Genomic DNA, 18961 nt, shown 5'->3' with positions numbered 1-18961 from the left:
TGCCATAGGCATTACCGTCTGGCAGTCAATGACTACAAAACACTGATGCCAATAGAGGTGGAGACGGTTCCCAAATGAATCAACTCCTCATCCAGCCGTCTATGCGGACCCAGAACAGATCAGGTAACATATTATTGAAATCGATGCGGTTAAACAGTAGAACCAATCGTGTGCGGCAGCATGTGGCCACACATGTTTGCCAGGGCACGTACATTCTCTTGTGCCCTACCGAAATTCGATATGTCGATAGCTGAATTTATGGTGGACAATTTAGCAATAGTGCAGCTTCCTACTTTTAGGGACATTGAGAAACAGCAACGATTAGAACACTTGCAGGCACTTATGAAGATTGGACGCCATCTTAAAGTCCGAGGGAGCTCTACTCTCTGACATGTAATCGGGACTGCGAACATGGTCAAACGATTCTGCAGACCTGAGAGAACTATACTTGTTACCACTTATCGGGGAAATCAGGAAACACAGAGCAGTGGACAGATCTAAAAAGAAGGATCAGATTAATGTTTGCTTTAAATATTAAAATAATTTTTATAATATATGTGAGAAGAATGAGGATTGTGCATCCAAACACTTCTGTGAGGCCTGTATGAAGTTATACGTAACAGCCTAGCTAAGTATCCTAAGAGTACCTGTTCATGGAACGGAAAGGCCTTCAAAGAGCAAGAGAGCCCAAGTCCAGTTCTGATAAGGCAGAGGTAGAGATATATCCATACATGACTCATTTGACTATAATAACAATGTGATAGAGAGAATCACAGAGTGAAAAATGTTGGCATGAAGTGTAATATCAATGACTTCATTTTAATGAACATGTTCACAGATCACAAAGTGCATATGTGCAATATCTCTAGACAAATTGCCATGGAGATTAATGTTCAGAAGGGTCAGTCAATATCCTTCCCTGCCATTTTGCAGGATATACTGTTAATCCTACTTGTATTTCTGACCCAGAGCCTCTCGTCGAAAAAGCAGTAATTTTTAACACTGCCAGGGTTGAGTTTGACAATACAGATAGTTTTGACATTAGCTCTTTTAGAAGAGAAAATTGTGACAAATACTCAGGCAAGCTAATGATGTTGATGTCGCGGAAGCTGACCTTGATATTGACCCCGACGGAGAATCCTCATTGAATCAGTAGCTTATACTGGTGATAAAGCCACGGGACTGGATTGCATGCGTGGTGAGAGTAGTTCATATGGCAATGGCAGTGATTGTCGGGGAGCTACTGTCAGTATCTTGTTTACAGTAGAAAGTGTTCCTAGTGTAGGGTTTTCCATGACCAACTGTGACGATCACAATTTATAAGGCAACTACCTATTGGCAAATCACACCAAATATTCTAATTGGGAAGCAGATGATCTAACGTCACAAAGTGAAATTATCCATCCCAAGAGTGATCCTAAACAAATTTGTCATGGGGTCTATGCGCTCTTGACAATGAACGTTCCACATTATTATGGCTAACAACCTTATCCTTCAAATTAACTAACATTATAACTGCTTATGACACAGTAGTGTAATATAGTTTACCAAATTTTTAACTGTGCAAAATACTGTCCCATCAAATCTGGAAATTCCAATTTGAGAGAGGAATTGCAACATTACAATGACAAAATCATATGCGACTTTTTACAGTAGCGTTCTAGTATATACTACACAGCTTCAAAATTGCCATACCCTACCAAGAAAAACCACCCATCCACAATAAACTATTCAGATCATATTGACAGGTGGATTATAAATGAAGTGACAGCAGGGGCCACGGCTGGTCCACTTTTAGCTAACCCCTTCATCTCGCCACCAAGTACCTCGTCCATTGAGACAGTGGAGAAAAAAGATAGAGTCGATGGGCGCATAGCCGTCGATCTTTACTAGCTTCCCAACCCATCATTCAGTTAATGATGGCATCCCAAATGGGGAATATCTGGACGGTGAGAATATTCACCTACAATATCATCCATTGATAATTTTACTTCTGCGATGACTCAAAAAGGAAATGGATGGCTATTGTTAAAGCATGATTTAAGCACAGCTTATTGGCAGATACCAGTCGATCCAGCGGATTACCATTTTCTGGATACACTCAGAAAACTTACTTTCCTTCAGCCTTACATTGTCTTTTGGCTGCAGCCCTGGCTTGCCAACGTACAACAAACGCATTTTTTTACATATATCCATGCGAGGGTATGATTGTGTAAATATTTGAATGACTTTGGTGAAGCAGAGACTCCTGACAAAGCAAAAGGGTGGACTGAGTTTACGAGAGTCCGAGCACAAGGCTGTTTCCCCCTCCGATAATGACTTTACTTGGAATACAATTGAAATCTCTTAGAATGATTATGGAGGTAACCCCGGCAGGATGAATGAAATAGATCGCGAGCTTGGTACATGGGTTGCTAAAACAAGGCAAACTAAACGTAAATCACAATCACCAAAAGGCAAACTTTCCTTTATTGCTAAGTGTGCCAAGGCCGGTAGACTATGTCCGGAAAGAATGTTAGATCTGTTGCGGTTGGTACCCAGCAATCACTGCTATATCTATTTAAATAGTAACTTAAAGACAAACTTATGATGGTGGATCCATTTCCTCAGGGTTTATAATGGAGTGTCAGTAATTAAGTATGTCGCTTCGAGCCATCCAGATGAAACTTCTTCATTAGACGCCTGCCAATCAGGTGGTGGGGGACTATGTGATGACGAGTATTTTGACATTGAATTACCAAACTTTGTAAAGGTTGATAACACTCACATTACTTATAGACAATTAGACAACTAGACAAGTTGCGGCCACACTCGCCACAACTTTGTTCGATTACTGAACCACCAAAGATTCCATAGACACTAAACAAATGTTATACCAGACGGGAGATACACAAACGGATACTCACATTCAGTATTGTTCAGGAAAACGTATACCATTCCAAAATCCCGCACTAGCTTAGGATGAGGTACTTCAAGTATCTTGAATCCGATTGACAAATCTGTAGGAACGCCGCTCTGTGAATGTGAATTATATCTACTGTTACGGAACAAGTAGGTATAGCAGATAACAGTTCTCATCATATAAACTCCGATTTGGTAGTCAGTTCTATGACAAAACATTCAAGCAGACAATGCAACAATCAATCAATCTATGAAATTCAATACGTATCATAGTAAATACTACACCCTTCCGGATTTAGTTTGCAACTGTGTAGCTTTTCGAAGCTTCGATGTAAATAAAGTTTTCTACCCCTTCTTTTTACAGAAGCCACTTTGAAAAGGCAAGGACTTCTCTACTCTCAAACTTTGTCTTTGATTCCCTGATTTTTAATATCTATAATGAAAGAAAATGCTAAAAGTTTTCCTTAAAGACAAGTCAATGTGAGTTGCTCTTTCTAGGAGAGTGGAACCTCAAACTGTCAGGTTATTGATATGTCCGTCTTAAATTAGCCTCATACAGACAAGGGGCCTTCAGTAGATTTCAAAGTATTCTCATTCGTGCTCTTTAAGATAAATTAGGTTCTGAGCTATTGGACAGTCAATTTTCAAATCACAGACTGAGCTATCTTCCGTCATGATCATTTACCTTTGGCAAAATGGTGTATCAATCATAAATAATTAATTTGGCGCCAACCAACCAACCAACCAACCAACCAACAACCAACCAGTTTTCAATTTCAATAGAGCAGTTAAAATCAAGAATTTTACATGAGAAAATTCCTTGTCTGAAATCTAAACCAAAGAAAAAGGATAGATGCTGAGAGGAGAATTGGAACCGCCGCACACATACACGTTTTGAATACGATTCCTGATCGTTGTGTCAGTAACGGCATTTTATCACTGTTTGCATTTACATTTTCACGTCGATCGGAAATTGGACATTGATGCGTCGGTGAATAATAAACGGCTTCTACTCACCCTAGAACTCGGTTTGACTTCACATGTACTATTATATGTAAGTGGCCAACAATCGACATCAGTAACCTCAGTGATAAGTTGGATAGCGAGGACACTTCCATTCTGTAAGATATATATATATATATATATATATATATATATATATATATATATATATATATATATATATATCACAAATTACTTCAAGTACAAAAGTAATAATATCTGTTACTTAAGTTTCATGTATACTGCAATCTTCAGACAGATAGTACTTATACTATTACGAGCTTTCTCATTTGTACGTTTTGAATGTACCATTATATCGTGTTTCTAGGTGGTGTTGAAATTTGATAAATAATTTATGACTGTAATATATTGTCGACATACATGCACTCATACATAAAAAACGTTTTACGTACACGGGCTAGATGTACATGAGTATGACATCCATCCATCCATTCACCATTAAGCACCCTTCAATTCAGCCATCTACCCAAACATCTACCCATCCACCCCCCATCCGTCCGTCCACCCATCCATCCATCCATACAACCATCAACCAATACATCAATCCATTGCATCCATTAACCCATCATTTCATCCAAAAATCAAAAATCATACTATCCATCCACCACTCCATCAATCCATCCAACAGTCCACCTATCCATCAACCGATTCCCCCATCAATCAATTAACTCTATCCATCTATTACAAACAAACCAACCATCCATCCATCAGCTCACACGAGTGATACACACACACACACACACACACACACCACACATATATATATATATATATATATATATATATATATATATATATAATATATATATATATGTGTGTGTGTGTGTGTGTGTGTGTGTGTGTGTGTGTGTGTGTGTGTGTGTGTGTTTGTGTGGGGTGTGTGTGTGTGTTTGATGGCAACTCAGGCCGTTTGTAGATTTAAATGAATGAAAGATATCACCATGTTGCAGTACATCTGATCGGTCGGGGTTTGATTGCAGTACAAGCTGACGGATTGACTTACCACGAAGGTTAGATGGAGAACTAATGAGTAACGAGATAATATATCTGCATCGAGTAGGCCAGCGAGGATCACTACCGAATTGCTCTCACTGACAGAGAAACGGTTATTCTGCAAATATTAAGCAATAAATAGGCAAATGAAAGACAAAATAATGAAATGTATTGATGTACTCGTTTTCAGAGGATAATGATCCCGTCTTAAGTAAATTTAATATTAAATTACTTAGAGAAACACTGATTTTACAGTTCCGCAGTGTGACACCATATATGCATATTTACTGAATAATTCGTTAGTTTCTAAAATGTTTACTGCTTAGTAGTTAGTCCTCACGGACAAAGTCCGGGGGACCAATAGCTTTGGTCATGTCCGTGCGTCAGCGCAAGCGTCCGTCCGTCCGTCCGATTACGCAAATTTTCCAGAGATGCCTGGAGCGATTTCTTTCAAACTTGGTATAAGGATTGTTCCCATTGTCATACATATGCACGCCGATTTGTTTAGTGATACAACCCGATGTGACCATTATTTTAATCAATGGTTTCCAAATTCATTAACCAAGTGGGTCTATGTCATTGATAATGACTTTTTTCACAGTGTCAATTAGGTCGCTTAAAAAGCCAGGAATTCTAACTCTTGATGATTTAGAATTTTTTGTTTTTTTAATGTCAACTATAATATAATTTCTTATTACACTCCCCAAAGCATGTTGAAATACACACTATACAGTTTGTCAACTTAGCCAATATATGTTCATACCACTCTTGTTATTATTTAGGAATGAATTCTGGTCCGGACTAGAATTTAAATGCTGACAACCTTGGTGCATTTTACACAAACCTATGGACGCTATGTCAAAAAGGTAATTAGCGGATGTTTCAGCATCAACAGGCTTTTGAAGTAGAATAAGAATTAACATACAAAATAAAATAATGAAAAAATCATAAGAAGTTAGAGTTATTGGGACGTTAATAATTCCATGATGTCATTTATGGTGCATACAATAAACTGCGTGATGGAAGTATAGATAATCCCTTACAGTAAGGCCGGGGAAGATTTCTTATATTGGTCACTTATCATTTGTTGATCAGCAGAAAACTAAACGCATTTTCTCAAGTGACACTTGAGTATGTTCTAGTGTTACGAAATGGCAACTTATTCCCTTTTAAAAGTCTCGTAAAACAACTGACTGATGCAAACACTAATTGAGCGTAACATATCCGCCCGTGGTCTTCCAAATATTGTTCTCGTTTGAAAGAAACCGGCGACTGTCAATCGACATATATGAAGCCATCGCAACAATGACCAACGCTCCATGCTTCATAATGCTTAAGGCTGCCTTTTTTCAGTTGACGATCGTCGGTCTTGTAAACGGAGATGAAACATAAGATAGGTTACCTTGTTTCCAGACACGATTTCAACCGACGTGATAATCACATAATGTAAATATCCTTCAGTTCCGAGAATATCATCGAAAGGTATTTTCCACACATCGCTCCCAATTTTGGTGTTCTGAAACACACAATATAGAAAAATTGTCATCTTTCTACATTCGAGAAGGTCTCATGCATTGATGTATATCGAAATTGCTGCAGTCAATGGACACGTTGTTGTAACAGTTGGTATGAAACCCACTTTGATGCGATCCAGGTTAGCACTAATAATAATAATAATAATTAATAAAGTATTATATAGAAATAATAACATGAATAATAATAGGTTCAATTTCCGTGAAAATTTCACCATAAGGGTATTTTGGGTCGAAAAGACCAAATATGATATCGATTTCACTGCCCCATGTTTCCATGGTAACCATTTTAGGTGTTGAAAATTTCAGTTTTTCTAATATCCCTTGAAAAGTTACTTTGATTGATATAAAAATTATCTAGTGGGGAAGTTCGGGTCAGAGAACACAAATGTCAGACTTATTTTAATGTTTCGAGTTGCCATAGTAACTATTTTGGGATTGAAAATGTTACTTTTTCCCTAATTCCTATTAAAGAACTATTAATTAATGTAAAAAATTGATAATAAGGGGTTTTCTGGTTAGCACACCAAAAAAAATCACACTCATTTTAATGTGAGATGTTTCCATGGCAACCATTCAGGAGTAACAACATTTTTTTTCAGAAGTCCCACAGCTTCAATGAATTGTTTTTTAGATTTCTATATAATACTTATAGCCCCTAAACTTGTAATAATAATAATAATAATAATAATAATAATAATAATAATAATAATAATAATAATAATTGGTTGGTTTTTAGCGAACACATCCACAAGTTGTGCTAAAGGCGCTTTACAATTATCATTATCACTAGTCGCTTGGATATCACTCAACTCCCTTGGGAGCAACAGCTCACATGTGCAGCAGAGCTAAACGCATACATTACAACCACTGTTCTACCAGGTACCCATCACTCCTTGGTGGGAAGAAGCAATTAGGAATAAAGTGCCTTGATCATGGACACAACGCCATAACGATGCCGGAGCTCGAACTCGCAATCCTAAAATCTTGAGTCCACTGCTCTAGCTACTGACCTCAGGGATTACAACGGAGGCATAGATTTTCTTCGTGGGAATTTGTTTTAACTCTTCGTCTGTAAGGCACCATTTGGCCCCGTGTCCCCTAGAGAGAGAGAGAGAGAGGAGAGAGAGAGAGAGGAGAGGAGAGAGAGAGAGAGAGAGAGAGAGAGAGAGAGAGAGAGAGAGAGGAGAGAGAGAGAGGAGAGAGATGTTTCGTTGTTAGTAAACAAAATTGTAACGAGGCAATGATCGACTTTGTTCTGTTTCACCTAGAGTTCAAACAGTCGTGCAACTAAGAAAAAGACTTAAAGCTCAAGTACAACATGCTTTATTCGGAAGGAATGACGATTTATGCTACAAAAGCTCACGTTTAAGCGCTATTATAGGAAATGTGACCTGGTTTAATCACAGCGGGTTTAATGATGCTTGCTTCATAGTTTTGTATCTCTAACCTTTTACCCTACCTGGGCAACAGAATCGAACTTGATAATTCTCACATAGCTTGTCGGACTGGTTCCTATTTAAGCAGACGAATCCCTCTTCTATGCTGTATTCACTAAATACTTCACCGGTCTGATGAGCCGGCACACCGTTGTCCGTCCTTACTTGCAATCTGACAGGATCTTTACACATAAATCTTGGGTAGGCGACGGAAACTTCTGTTATCGTTTCAATGTCTCCTTCGTAGTCGGGATTGTCCGTGTCGAAATAGGGAGTCCAATCAGCTTCTTAAAACGACAGAGGAAGAAGTCTATATGTTAATTATGACAAATTGAATGACCCGGACCTCTCGGCCTTACAGTTGTCGTCCGTGATGTTTATATTTAAACGTTCACATTTCTCATATCAGTCGATTAGTACAACAACGATAATGATACAAATTAAACGCAACCCAAGAAAACAAAATCCGCTGTTTTTGATTACTACAGTTTCGTAAAGGCACAAGTCGCAATTATAATCACAGAAAAGCCACAACGGTAATTTCATAACCAATACAGAAAACGGGAACAGCCCGGGTAGTTGCTCGATAAGCAAAGTTTTACTGATTTTTTGAATTATTGCGACAGTCATTTACAGGAGACTTCTGTATAGCTCGTTATAGTTACACACAAAATGTATTAGCCAAATTCGTTACAATTTTTAACTGGAAAGAGATTAGGCCTTAATATTGTATGCATTCACAACAATTTTGGCTAAGTCATAAAAAAAAAAGTTGTGTGTTTCCGGTAACCCGACCTACCCTAGTTCAAACCCCCGACCCTAAACTTTTTTTTGGACCTTGAAAACAAATCCCGCTGGCAGTGGGAAAAGTTTTAAATCACGCGTGATTTCATGACGTCATTAAACAACAATAGCGACTGCTTGTGCAAGCGTGTTTTCCGTAACATGTGAGAAATGCGATCACGTTCAAGAAAAAATGTAAAAAGTGTGAGAGGCTCCCCACCTAACTATCCAAATTGTTTTTGTGTCGAGTTTGTGTTTAATTCGTTTCAAAAATGTGTTCCTATATTCTTATCCGATTTTTTGTGTTATTGAAAATGTTTGTTTCGCCTCGGACATTTGTAGGGAAGTTTGGATTAGTGTGTACGGTAATGTTTTGTTTGTGTGGGGAAAGCTTATGGCGATTGTAAAAAGTGTGAAAGAGGCTCCCCACCTAACTATCCAAATGTTTTTGTGTCGAGTTTGTGTTTGATTCGTTTCAAAAATGTGTTCCTACATTTTTATCCGATTTTTGTGTTAATGAAAATGTTTGTTTCGCCTCGGATATTTGTAGGGAAGTTTGGATTAGTGTGTACGGTAATGTTTTGTTTGTGTGGGGAAAGCTTATGGCGAGACGCAGCCGGAACTATGGTGTTACAAAGTTGATGAGTGGCCCTTTGACCCTTGCGTTTCGAAACCCGAGTGTGGTTTCTCATCAGTCGCAATGTAGATTCTTTCGTTAGTTTGTGTTTGTGAAAATTTATTTTAATGTATTTTAGTGGTCTTGCTCTTCGAATAGCGAGGCAAGAATATCAATGTTTGGGTCTCGTTGTGAGTCCGTTTGGTGGTCTGGTTTGTTTCTTTATTGTTTCTTTACTTCTGTAAATTTTGTTTTGACTAGTGTGTCTTTTAGGTTTTTGTTTCTCTTGTAAGCAATGATTGGTGATTCTGGGAATAGATTCCTTAGTGTTGAGTCCTTCTCCAGTTCAGCCATATGTTTCAAAAAACTTCCCTTAAGATCTTTTGTTTTTATGCAAGGGCTGTATGTTGTACTGAAGATGAGTTTGTTTGTTGCTTCTTTACGTGTACTTGTACAGTTTGTTAGTGTATTACGAATACTGTGGTTTATTATTTCTGTTATATTCGTGATTTCATTGTTTTTGTATTCTCTATGTCGAGAAGTTTGTTTCTAAAGAAAGCGACTTTTTTAGTAAAGTCGTCATTGTTGTTTCAAGTGCTAGCGTATTTACGGATTTCACCTTTGATAAAGCCATTAAATGTTGCTGTCGGGTGACACGATTCTCTATGTAGAAATTGGAATGTGTCTGTTGGTTTAGTATGTGTTTTTGTGTCGAGGATATTTTCTTTGTGGTATCTGGCACCTTTGAAAACTACTACATCCAGGAATGTAATTTCTTGTGTTGAGTTTTCGTATGAAAACTTAAACGTTGGGTGCATTGTGTGGATTATTTGAATGAAGTTAGTGAGTTCGGTTTGTGTTCCCAGAAAGATTGCAAAGACATCCTCTCTGAATCTTTTCAGAAGTGAATGTTGTCGTGTTTGTTTACGATTATTTTCTTTTCAAGTTCATGAAAAGCAATGTCTGCTATCTCTGGCGAGGCATTCGATCCCATGCTGCAGCCGCGGGTTTGGCGGAAATATTGCTTGTTAAATTCAAAACTTGTATTTTAGAATTAGTGAAAGCATTTCTATTAAGTCTTCCGTGGGTGTTTTTTAATGCCGTAATTGTTTGAAGCGAGGTTTGTGAGTTTAATGTTTCACTGACTAGCCGAATCGCTTCGTCGTGAATTGTGTTTGTGTCCATCGACACCACGTCGAGTGTTACAAGAAATGCATGTTGGGGGAAATTTGTTTTTCTATTTCTTGTATGAAGTTTGTTGTGTCTTTTATATTTCAAGGTTGTTGCTGGACCAGTGGTTTTATGAAGTAATCCACGAATTCTGAAATTCTGTTAGTGGGACTGGAGCAGTCATACATATTAGTTGAGTTTTCAGGCGGCGGTTTGTGAATTTTAGGCAATAAGTACCAATGCGGGGTACGAATTTTTTAATGTTTTTTGGATCGAGATACTTATAAGTATCATGGTCGATGTGTTTGTTCTCGTACATTTTGTTTAATAGTTCGTGTACTTTGTTTACTGTTTGTTCTGTGTCGTCACTGTCTAGTTGTGTATAATACTGAGTGTTGCGTAATTGTCTTTTGCATTCGTGTATGTAATCTTTTGTGTTGACAATGACGATGCCTCGACCCTTGTCGAAGGGTATTAAAATTTTCACATTTTCTTTTTTGCAGAGAAAAAAAAATTACCAAAAAAATTTTTTTCCTACCTACCTACCCTATTTCTGAAGAGCATGTTACAGGAAACACACAATTTTTTTTTGGCCTAATACATCGCCAGGAAGGGGTCTATTGACAGGGAACACCAGTACACACATGGAGCTAGTTTGGCGAATTTATAATCAAATTGACTGCACGCAATCATCAGAATAGTTAGGTCTGGAATATCCTTTCAAATTCTGTAAATTTCGTATATTTCGATTTTTAAATTTCTACCTGTAATTTTTGTGTAATGTACAGACCGCTGAGATAAGGTGTGTAGTGGTCTTTAAACAATAAATGATGATGATGATGATGATGATGACGATGAAATTCTTATGAAGAGGTGAGACGCATGATGTGTTAATACTAACAAAACAATGGCTGTACCTTCTGACAATATTTTGACAAACCACAGGAAATGCACTTTTAATCGTAAATAATTTGCTAAGAATTGACTCATCAATCCTGCAAATACAACGTAACTGATTTTCTCGTAACTTGAATACATCAGTTTCTCTTGAGAAGGCAGCTTCACTGAACACTCTGGAGCTTTTATCATGGGGGAGGGGGAATTTGAGACGGGTCATTTTACAAACCTATCCTTAGGGGAGAGTCACATTTTTTAAAAACTTGGCGTCGAGGGTGGTCATAGTTTACATTTGCCAATTTTATAAAGAATTCATATTTCTAATATATTGTTTACAGAATTACAAAAAAATCACAATAATCCTACAACAATAATTGTGATAGCTGTTCTACAATACAGTAGGAACATAAATAGACTTGTACCTTAACATGACAGAGATGAAAGTAGCGTGGTTTGTGTAAGTCTATCTAGCTGTCTGTATGATATATGATATATTATGACTCAAACAAGTGACTATGCGCCCGTTTGCATATAACGATTTGGCCAACGTCAGAAGAGCAAATGGTCTCCAGCCTCGAGGGTACACACAGTCCATTGTTAGGGTTGTAAAGTTGGACCGAATCATTTGCTTGATTCATGCGTAAGACGAAAAATCTAATAAAAATAGCGTCATGACACTGTAGCTCCCATCCCGGACTATTTAGTGTTTGTTCTCTGGTCAAATATTTGAACATGTGTGAAAGGGATAAAGTACATGAAGTGAAAATACTTAAATGAAATGTACTGGAGACAGTGAAATATGTTAATGTAATTATTCAGAATATAAAATGGAAAAAATACAGAATGAGATATATCAAATACTGTGATACAACCATTAACTCAACAAGTCATTTACAATGACATAGTCCCCACTTGTAATAGGAGTATTAGTCTTGATGGGGCAGGAAAATGTGGTCATTAAGAAGTATCACTGGAGTGTATATGTTGAGATCTATGGGCACATAGGTCTATGTCGTTGTTCCCAATTTGAAACACATGAGGCATGTCTAAGTTATGGTTCTAAATCGGGAAAAAAGATCAGACCTCTAGCAGTATTGGCCAGCCAAGAAATACATATGCGCATTATAAATGAGGTACAAGATGTGACATCTTAAGGTCTAATATCCTATCAAAATTGGAGGGTATAGAACTTGTGGTTACTGAAATATGCATATATATGTATAATCAAGGTCAAAGGTCATCTAGGTCACATGACATTTTGAAAAAAAAAAATCATATTGCTAATTAATCCCTATATGCCAAAAAATCAGATCTCTAGCTCTATTCGCTTGCCCAGAATTAGATGTGTACATAATTAATGAGGTAAAGCGTGTGTTGTCATAAGGTCTCCCATCCTACTAAATACAAAGGACATAGCACTTGTGGTTACTTATTTATTGACATAAACATATATTTTAGGTAAAAGGTCATCGAGATCACATGACATTTGGTCAAAAAATTTCTCTCCTATAGTTATCCCTATATACCAAAAATCAGACATCCAGCTCTATTGGCTCGCTCAGAATGAGATATGCACATAATTATTGAGGTACAGTATGTGGCGTCATAAGGTGTCCAATCATACCAAACATGAAGGGTGTAGCACTTGTGGTTACCGAGTTATGGAAAAATATGTATATTTGAGGTCAAAGGTCACCGAGGTCACGTGACATTTTGTCAAAAAAATGTTTTGCTAAGTTATCCCTATATACCAAAAATCAGACCTCTAGCTCTATTGGCTCGCTCAAAATAATAGATATGCGCATAAGTAATGAGGTACAATATGTGGCGTCATAAGGTGTCCCATCATACCATACATGAAGGCTGTAGCACTTGTGGTTACTGAGTTGTGGACAAATATGTACATTTGAGGTCAAAGGTCACCGAGGTCACGTGACTTTTGGTCAAAAAAATTGTTTTGCTAAGTTATCCCTATATACCAAAAATCAGACCTCTAGCTCTATTGGCTCGCTCAAAATTAGATATGCGCATAATTAATGAGGTACAATATGTGGCGTCATAAGGTGTCCCATCATACCATACATGAAGGCTGTAGCACTTGTGGTTACTGAGTTATGGACAAATATGTATATTTGAGGTCAAAGGTCACCGAGGTCACGATGACATTTTGTCAAAAAAATTGTTTTGCTAAGTTATCCCTATATACCAAAAATCAGACCTCTAGCTCTATTGGCTCGCTCAAAATTAGATATGTGCATAATTAATGAGGTACAATTTGTGGCGCCATAAGCTGTCCTAAGCTGTCCCATCATACCTTATGAAGGGTGGGTAGCACTTGTGGTTACTGAGTTATGGACAAATATGTATATTTGAGATCAAAGGTCATCAAGGTCACATGACATTTTGTCAAAATATCCGAGATATCTGCATGAACGGATGGACTCACGGATGGACGAACAGACGGACATGACCCAATCTATAAGCTCACTGGACTTCATCCGTGGGGACTAAAAATTGTGTCACTGCATCCTTTTTGCAATATGAATACGATGAGAAACTAAATTTTTATTTTTGTGGCCTTATACATGGGAGTCTATGGAGATCTGCCTTATACATGGGAGTCTATGGACGTGTAAACTAAAAATATGCAAATTTCACCACGATTTGCCCAAATTTGGGATAGGTCACTCCTATGCACTTCCATACCAAGTTTCAAATCAATCGGACTTGTGGTTTCAGAGCAGGAGATTTTTTGACCAAAAATGGGAGAAAATTACAAAAAAATTCATGAAAAATAGCAAGTCCAAGATACTGACCCAAGATGCGCACAATCATTTCATGTCAGCCCAAAGTACTTACATGCTAATTTTTCATGTAATCTGCTCAGTGGTTATTGAGTTTTTTCAATTTTGACTGTTTTTACATTTTTTCACTTAATTTGCATATTTTTGGCAATGACAACTTCATTTGAACAAAATCTCATCTACAGCCCATCATCCATGTACACACCAAATATCAAGATGAAATGTACAGCGGTTTTGGAGTTTTTGATGTTGACGGACAGACATACAGACATACAGACGTACAGACATACAGACATACAGACATACATACATACAGACATTTTCCTAGCCTATAAGAATAGCTTCCATTGCCATATATACATATGGCTATGGGAGCTAAAATAGAAAATTGTCTTCATGAAACAATGCACTGGTATGCGGTTTATAGTTTATGTATTATTCTGTGAAACATGTTTTTCCTATGTTAAACATGTAGTTTGGTCATTTTTAACCCCGAAATTGTCAGGTTGAAAATAGGTCTGGTTCATTTTCAGTCAAATGATGACTATGCAGCTTGCTATGTTATGAAAAAGTTACCATTGTATCATATCGGGCGCGCGACATTCGATACATGGCATGTAATAAATATTACAAACACACACTACAAGTTGGAGTCAATAAAGGCTATGCACATATATGATGTTAGCCGCTTTGCACAGCTTATTTTAAATGTACGTACTATAGGGATGATTGAAAATGCACCTGTGCAAGAAATTTAATTGAGTCACACAGGGAATGTCAATTTCCTTCGAACAAAACTAGCTAAAGCTGTGCAGTTATACATGTTTGACAATTGTTATGAATGTAGTTGACTTAAATTAGACGATTAGAAGCAAATGCTTAATTGGATTTCACCTCGAAATATCAGTTCACTATACATAGGCATCTATGAGAAAACTAATACCATCTCAAATACAAAACAATCTGTATATGTGCCTTTATATATGTTTGATTATTGATATTAATTCACTTGGTTAGATTAGTTTGGTTAGAAGTGCATCAATTTACTTGGAATTTGAAAAAAAAATTCATTTCAATGTACATGGAAGTCTATGGGGAAAACCAAAAACAATTTTCCCTCATGTCATGTTTTATAAATTGGAAGATGGGGAGGGTTACACAAGGAACTGGGAAAGGGTCATATTTTACATGGTGGACCATCCCTGATTTCCCCCAGCCCACCCTCTCGTAATAACTGAAAGGTTTCTACAAGGCAAAATGTATGCTTATTTGGACAAACCAAAGCGTGGCCGTCCATGGAGCTGTATATCAAGAATATTCATTAAAGTTCATTTGCATATTTTGGCACTGGCACATACAAAAACGAAAATATGCTCTGAAATATGCTAATCATACAGCTTCAAGCAAAAATTTAGGTAAACAGGTAAACCAGTCATAAGGAATCTCGCAGTGGACATACACACTTATATGGGAGACAGACAGACAGAGATATCTATTAAACTGGATAATGCCGATAGCTAATAAATACGAATCAGAAATGGGTGCTGAATACACAAATTACACAATTACGAATTAACAGCATGTATTTCATTTACGTGGTGTGTACTATTAATCCTGTTTCAAAATGACCTACATTACACGTCCTACACACATGTACTGCATGCTCTGATTGGTTAATCCGCTTATCTAAGGTCCACTTTCGGAGCAGTCATTGGAGGGACCTCATGTGAAGGTCTCATTATTATGTATTATTCAATTTACAGCTTCCTGATTGGCTAAAGTGTAGGTCCGGTCCTCCAGTGTTCACTGCCTCATTATGCAATCTCATGTACTTTTGGATGATGCCTCCACGTGGTCGCAGCTCGATCCCAGTATATGAAGAAAAGTACTCATGCCGAGTATTTGTCAAAACATCCAGTTAGATTTGACCTTGTTCGAGAGTTTCTTCACTATTCATGGCATTTTATGTGATACTGTGAACTATACATGAATTAAATATTGCCAGGATAAATTTTGTCCTTTTCCTGCGGTTGTTGGTTGAAATGGTTGATCTAGTCAATTTTGCATTTCTCCAAGAGTTTGCGAAAAAGATATTCATACATGTCTGTCCAAAGATCGCTATATGTAGTTACGACCAGTACGACTGACCCACAAGAATCTATGACGGCTGGCACAAGCAGTATTCAGTTGACTGCGAACAACTGTTCTCACACGGTCACAATTTTCGATCTTTTAACATGGTAAACGGCTTACTGAATTATATAACGAACCCCATGTGTTTCTCTTGAAGCTCTATTGTTTCCTCTTGTCATTCACAGGCCTCACTGTTGTCGATGCGGCCAATGCCCCCGTCAAATCAAAATGAAAATGAAAAACGTGAACTTTGTACGTAAAACAACAATTGGAAAACAACGAGCCAACATGCCTGTAATGCATACAGTGACAGGGATAAGTAAAAACATGGAAATTTAACGCATGAAGGTTTGTCGGGCATTTCTCGTTGTAACTTTCGGCCGATCCGCGAAATTCACGAATAACGTATTACTTCAGCGGTAGCCAGGAAGCACGTGGGACATTGCATAATGAGGCAGTGAACACTGGAGGACCGGACCTACACATTGACCAATCAGGGAGCTGTAAAGTGAATAATACATAGTAATGAGACCTAACGCATGAGGTCCCACCAATCAGCGTAACGCAAATGGACCTTAAATTACCAGATGAACCAATCACTGATGTTGGTACATATGTCATGGACCTGACTTATGAAACAGGTCTACTAATACATTCCGTATCTTTTAGGTAGTTATGCGCCTCGAAAGTCAAAGACTTCAACTTTTTCTCAAACTTTCATAAATGAAACTTTCAACTATTATCTCACCAAATTAACAATAAAAATCAGTGGTCACTGTGCAAAGTCTGGAACTAGCGAAACAAATTACTCAACAGTAAATCCTGCGTTAACTCTATTGGGGAAAAATAAAATGTTGGATTTTCGAAAAAAATAACACGGTGCAAGTTTTTCTTTCCCCAAGAACTTCAAAAAGATCCCCACAGGTGGTAAATCAGAAAAGAATTGTAGAAATTTGAGAGTCTGAATATCTGTCCACGAGGCGCGTTCTACCTTAAGTTGTTGTGGTCACAGATGAAGGAGCACTTATTGTAATCGTACTTTGACCACTACACCTTTAGCGAAGCGTGATACTGTACAAAAGACTTTGCAACTGTAGCAGACGATATAAAAAGAGCACTTTTGTGTCCCATTTAGCAAAACAGATCTATAAAAGGTGGACAGTAAATGGAGTTTCTATCATTCACATGGTCATATATTTTGAGTTGCATCTTGTATATTTATATATACTCATTAAACAACCTGAAAAACCACAGTCGAACATATATATATGTATATATAGTGTGTGTGTGTGTGTGTGTTTGAGATATATGTGTGTGTGTGTGTGTGTTTGAGAGAGAGAGAGAGAGAGAGAGAGAGAGAGAGAGAGAGAGAGAGAGAGATGATGATGACTGTCAGACTGAAGATAGAATTACAGACAGAAATGCAGAAAGGGAAATGGTTCACTTTAGGTTTTTTTACTTCCTTCTTCCTGGTGTTTTTAGTTGCAAAACCAGCCACAATGAAGCTGTGACGATAAATGCCTACATTCTGCTCTATGGACCATGACTGAAGTTCCTGACACTACATGGTGGCATACAAATGCCTTAGATGAAATTTTCTGTTGTTGCTCTAGTCGTAAATGGGTTGGATATTCAAAACCCTGCCCCAAGGGCAATCGACTTAGATCTCTGGCCTTTGCACTTTGAGCGTTCCAGTTGGAGATGCAGAAGCAAGTCAGAGCAACAAACACTATTTATATTTACTTTTACCTCTCTTCCAAATAGAAATCAAAATGTGCCCATGAACTTCGTAAAGTTATTACTTAAAAGATTTTGGTTGATTTTTTCACTTGGTGTTCTGTTCAACCTGCCGAGCAGGGTGTAGATAAGGTCGCTTACAAGAACTGTAAAGCAAGAAGGCTTGGTACATACCTGTAGTATTTGTAAATGTTTAAGAAAATCTATTTTAAGGAGCAGCTTTAACCCTCAAAAACTTTTTGTAGTATTGCAACGAGAAATATCACAGATACAAATATATTGTTTACATGTCAGAAATCAAAGTCACAGCAATACAAAAGGACACATTCAATAATTAACGAAAAAAAAGGATGGGTGGACAATGTACAAGATACAAAACAACAGACTTAAAAGCAAGAAAGAAAGGTATACTGAAGATGAGGACAAGTACATATTGTTAAGACTGATAATGTTAACCAAATAGGCTGTTTGAAAGTGCTTTATGCACTAGAAGGAATATTTTGGTAACGCCACCTGTCTTCTCAAACAATAATGGTTCTTGAGGGCAAAAAGGAGAACAGATATTATTCAGACTTTTGACTTGCAAATTTATCTTGTCTTTTTGAATCTAGTTTTTAATAGCTGCAGTCCTTAACCAAACTCATGTGATGACTGTCAACGACCAGGAAGTTGACAAATTCCAAAGGATCTCATCAGAAAGTTCAGACAATGCAAAAGAATACTAACCACTTATACTTGACAGCATCCAAAGGAGCATGGCTAAACACACGACAATAATCTTCTTCACCATTTTCATTGAGAGGCTGTTGTCTTTCAGTAGCACTTCTTGAGATGTTGGTGGATTTAGAACGTACTGATTTTGCACTCTGTTCTGTCTTACCTGCTTGCCTCATAAATGCAACCTCACTTCTGAAAAGATTTTGACTAAACAAT

The 18961-nt window shown here is 37.5% G+C and overlaps 1 protein-coding gene across 1 annotated transcript in view; it reads right to left on the bottom strand.

The window, feature by feature from the left end:
• Positions 1–18961, bottom strand: part of LOC139138278 (fibroblast growth factor receptor 1-like) — a 107478-nt gene extending 88517 nt beyond the window's left edge. Inside the window, exons 1-7 of the mRNA XM_070706586.1 lie at positions 18755–18961; positions 7912–8175; positions 7463–7550; positions 6320–6433; positions 4928–5035; positions 3919–4020; positions 2907–3015 (exon numbers count right to left, since the gene is read on the bottom strand). The gene's annotated coding sequence lies outside the window, so the exon portion shown is untranslated. The remainder of the gene's footprint in view (positions 1–2906; positions 3016–3918; positions 4021–4927; positions 5036–6319; positions 6434–7462; positions 7551–7911; positions 8176–18754) is intronic.

This window comes from Ptychodera flava, chromosome 8 (genome assembly GCF_041260155.1).
Source record: "Ptychodera flava strain L36383 chromosome 8, AS_Pfla_20210202, whole genome shotgun sequence".
Taxonomy (NCBI): domain Eukaryota; kingdom Metazoa; phylum Hemichordata; class Enteropneusta; family Ptychoderidae; genus Ptychodera; species Ptychodera flava.
This window is presented reverse-complemented; position numbering and strand designations above follow the sequence as displayed.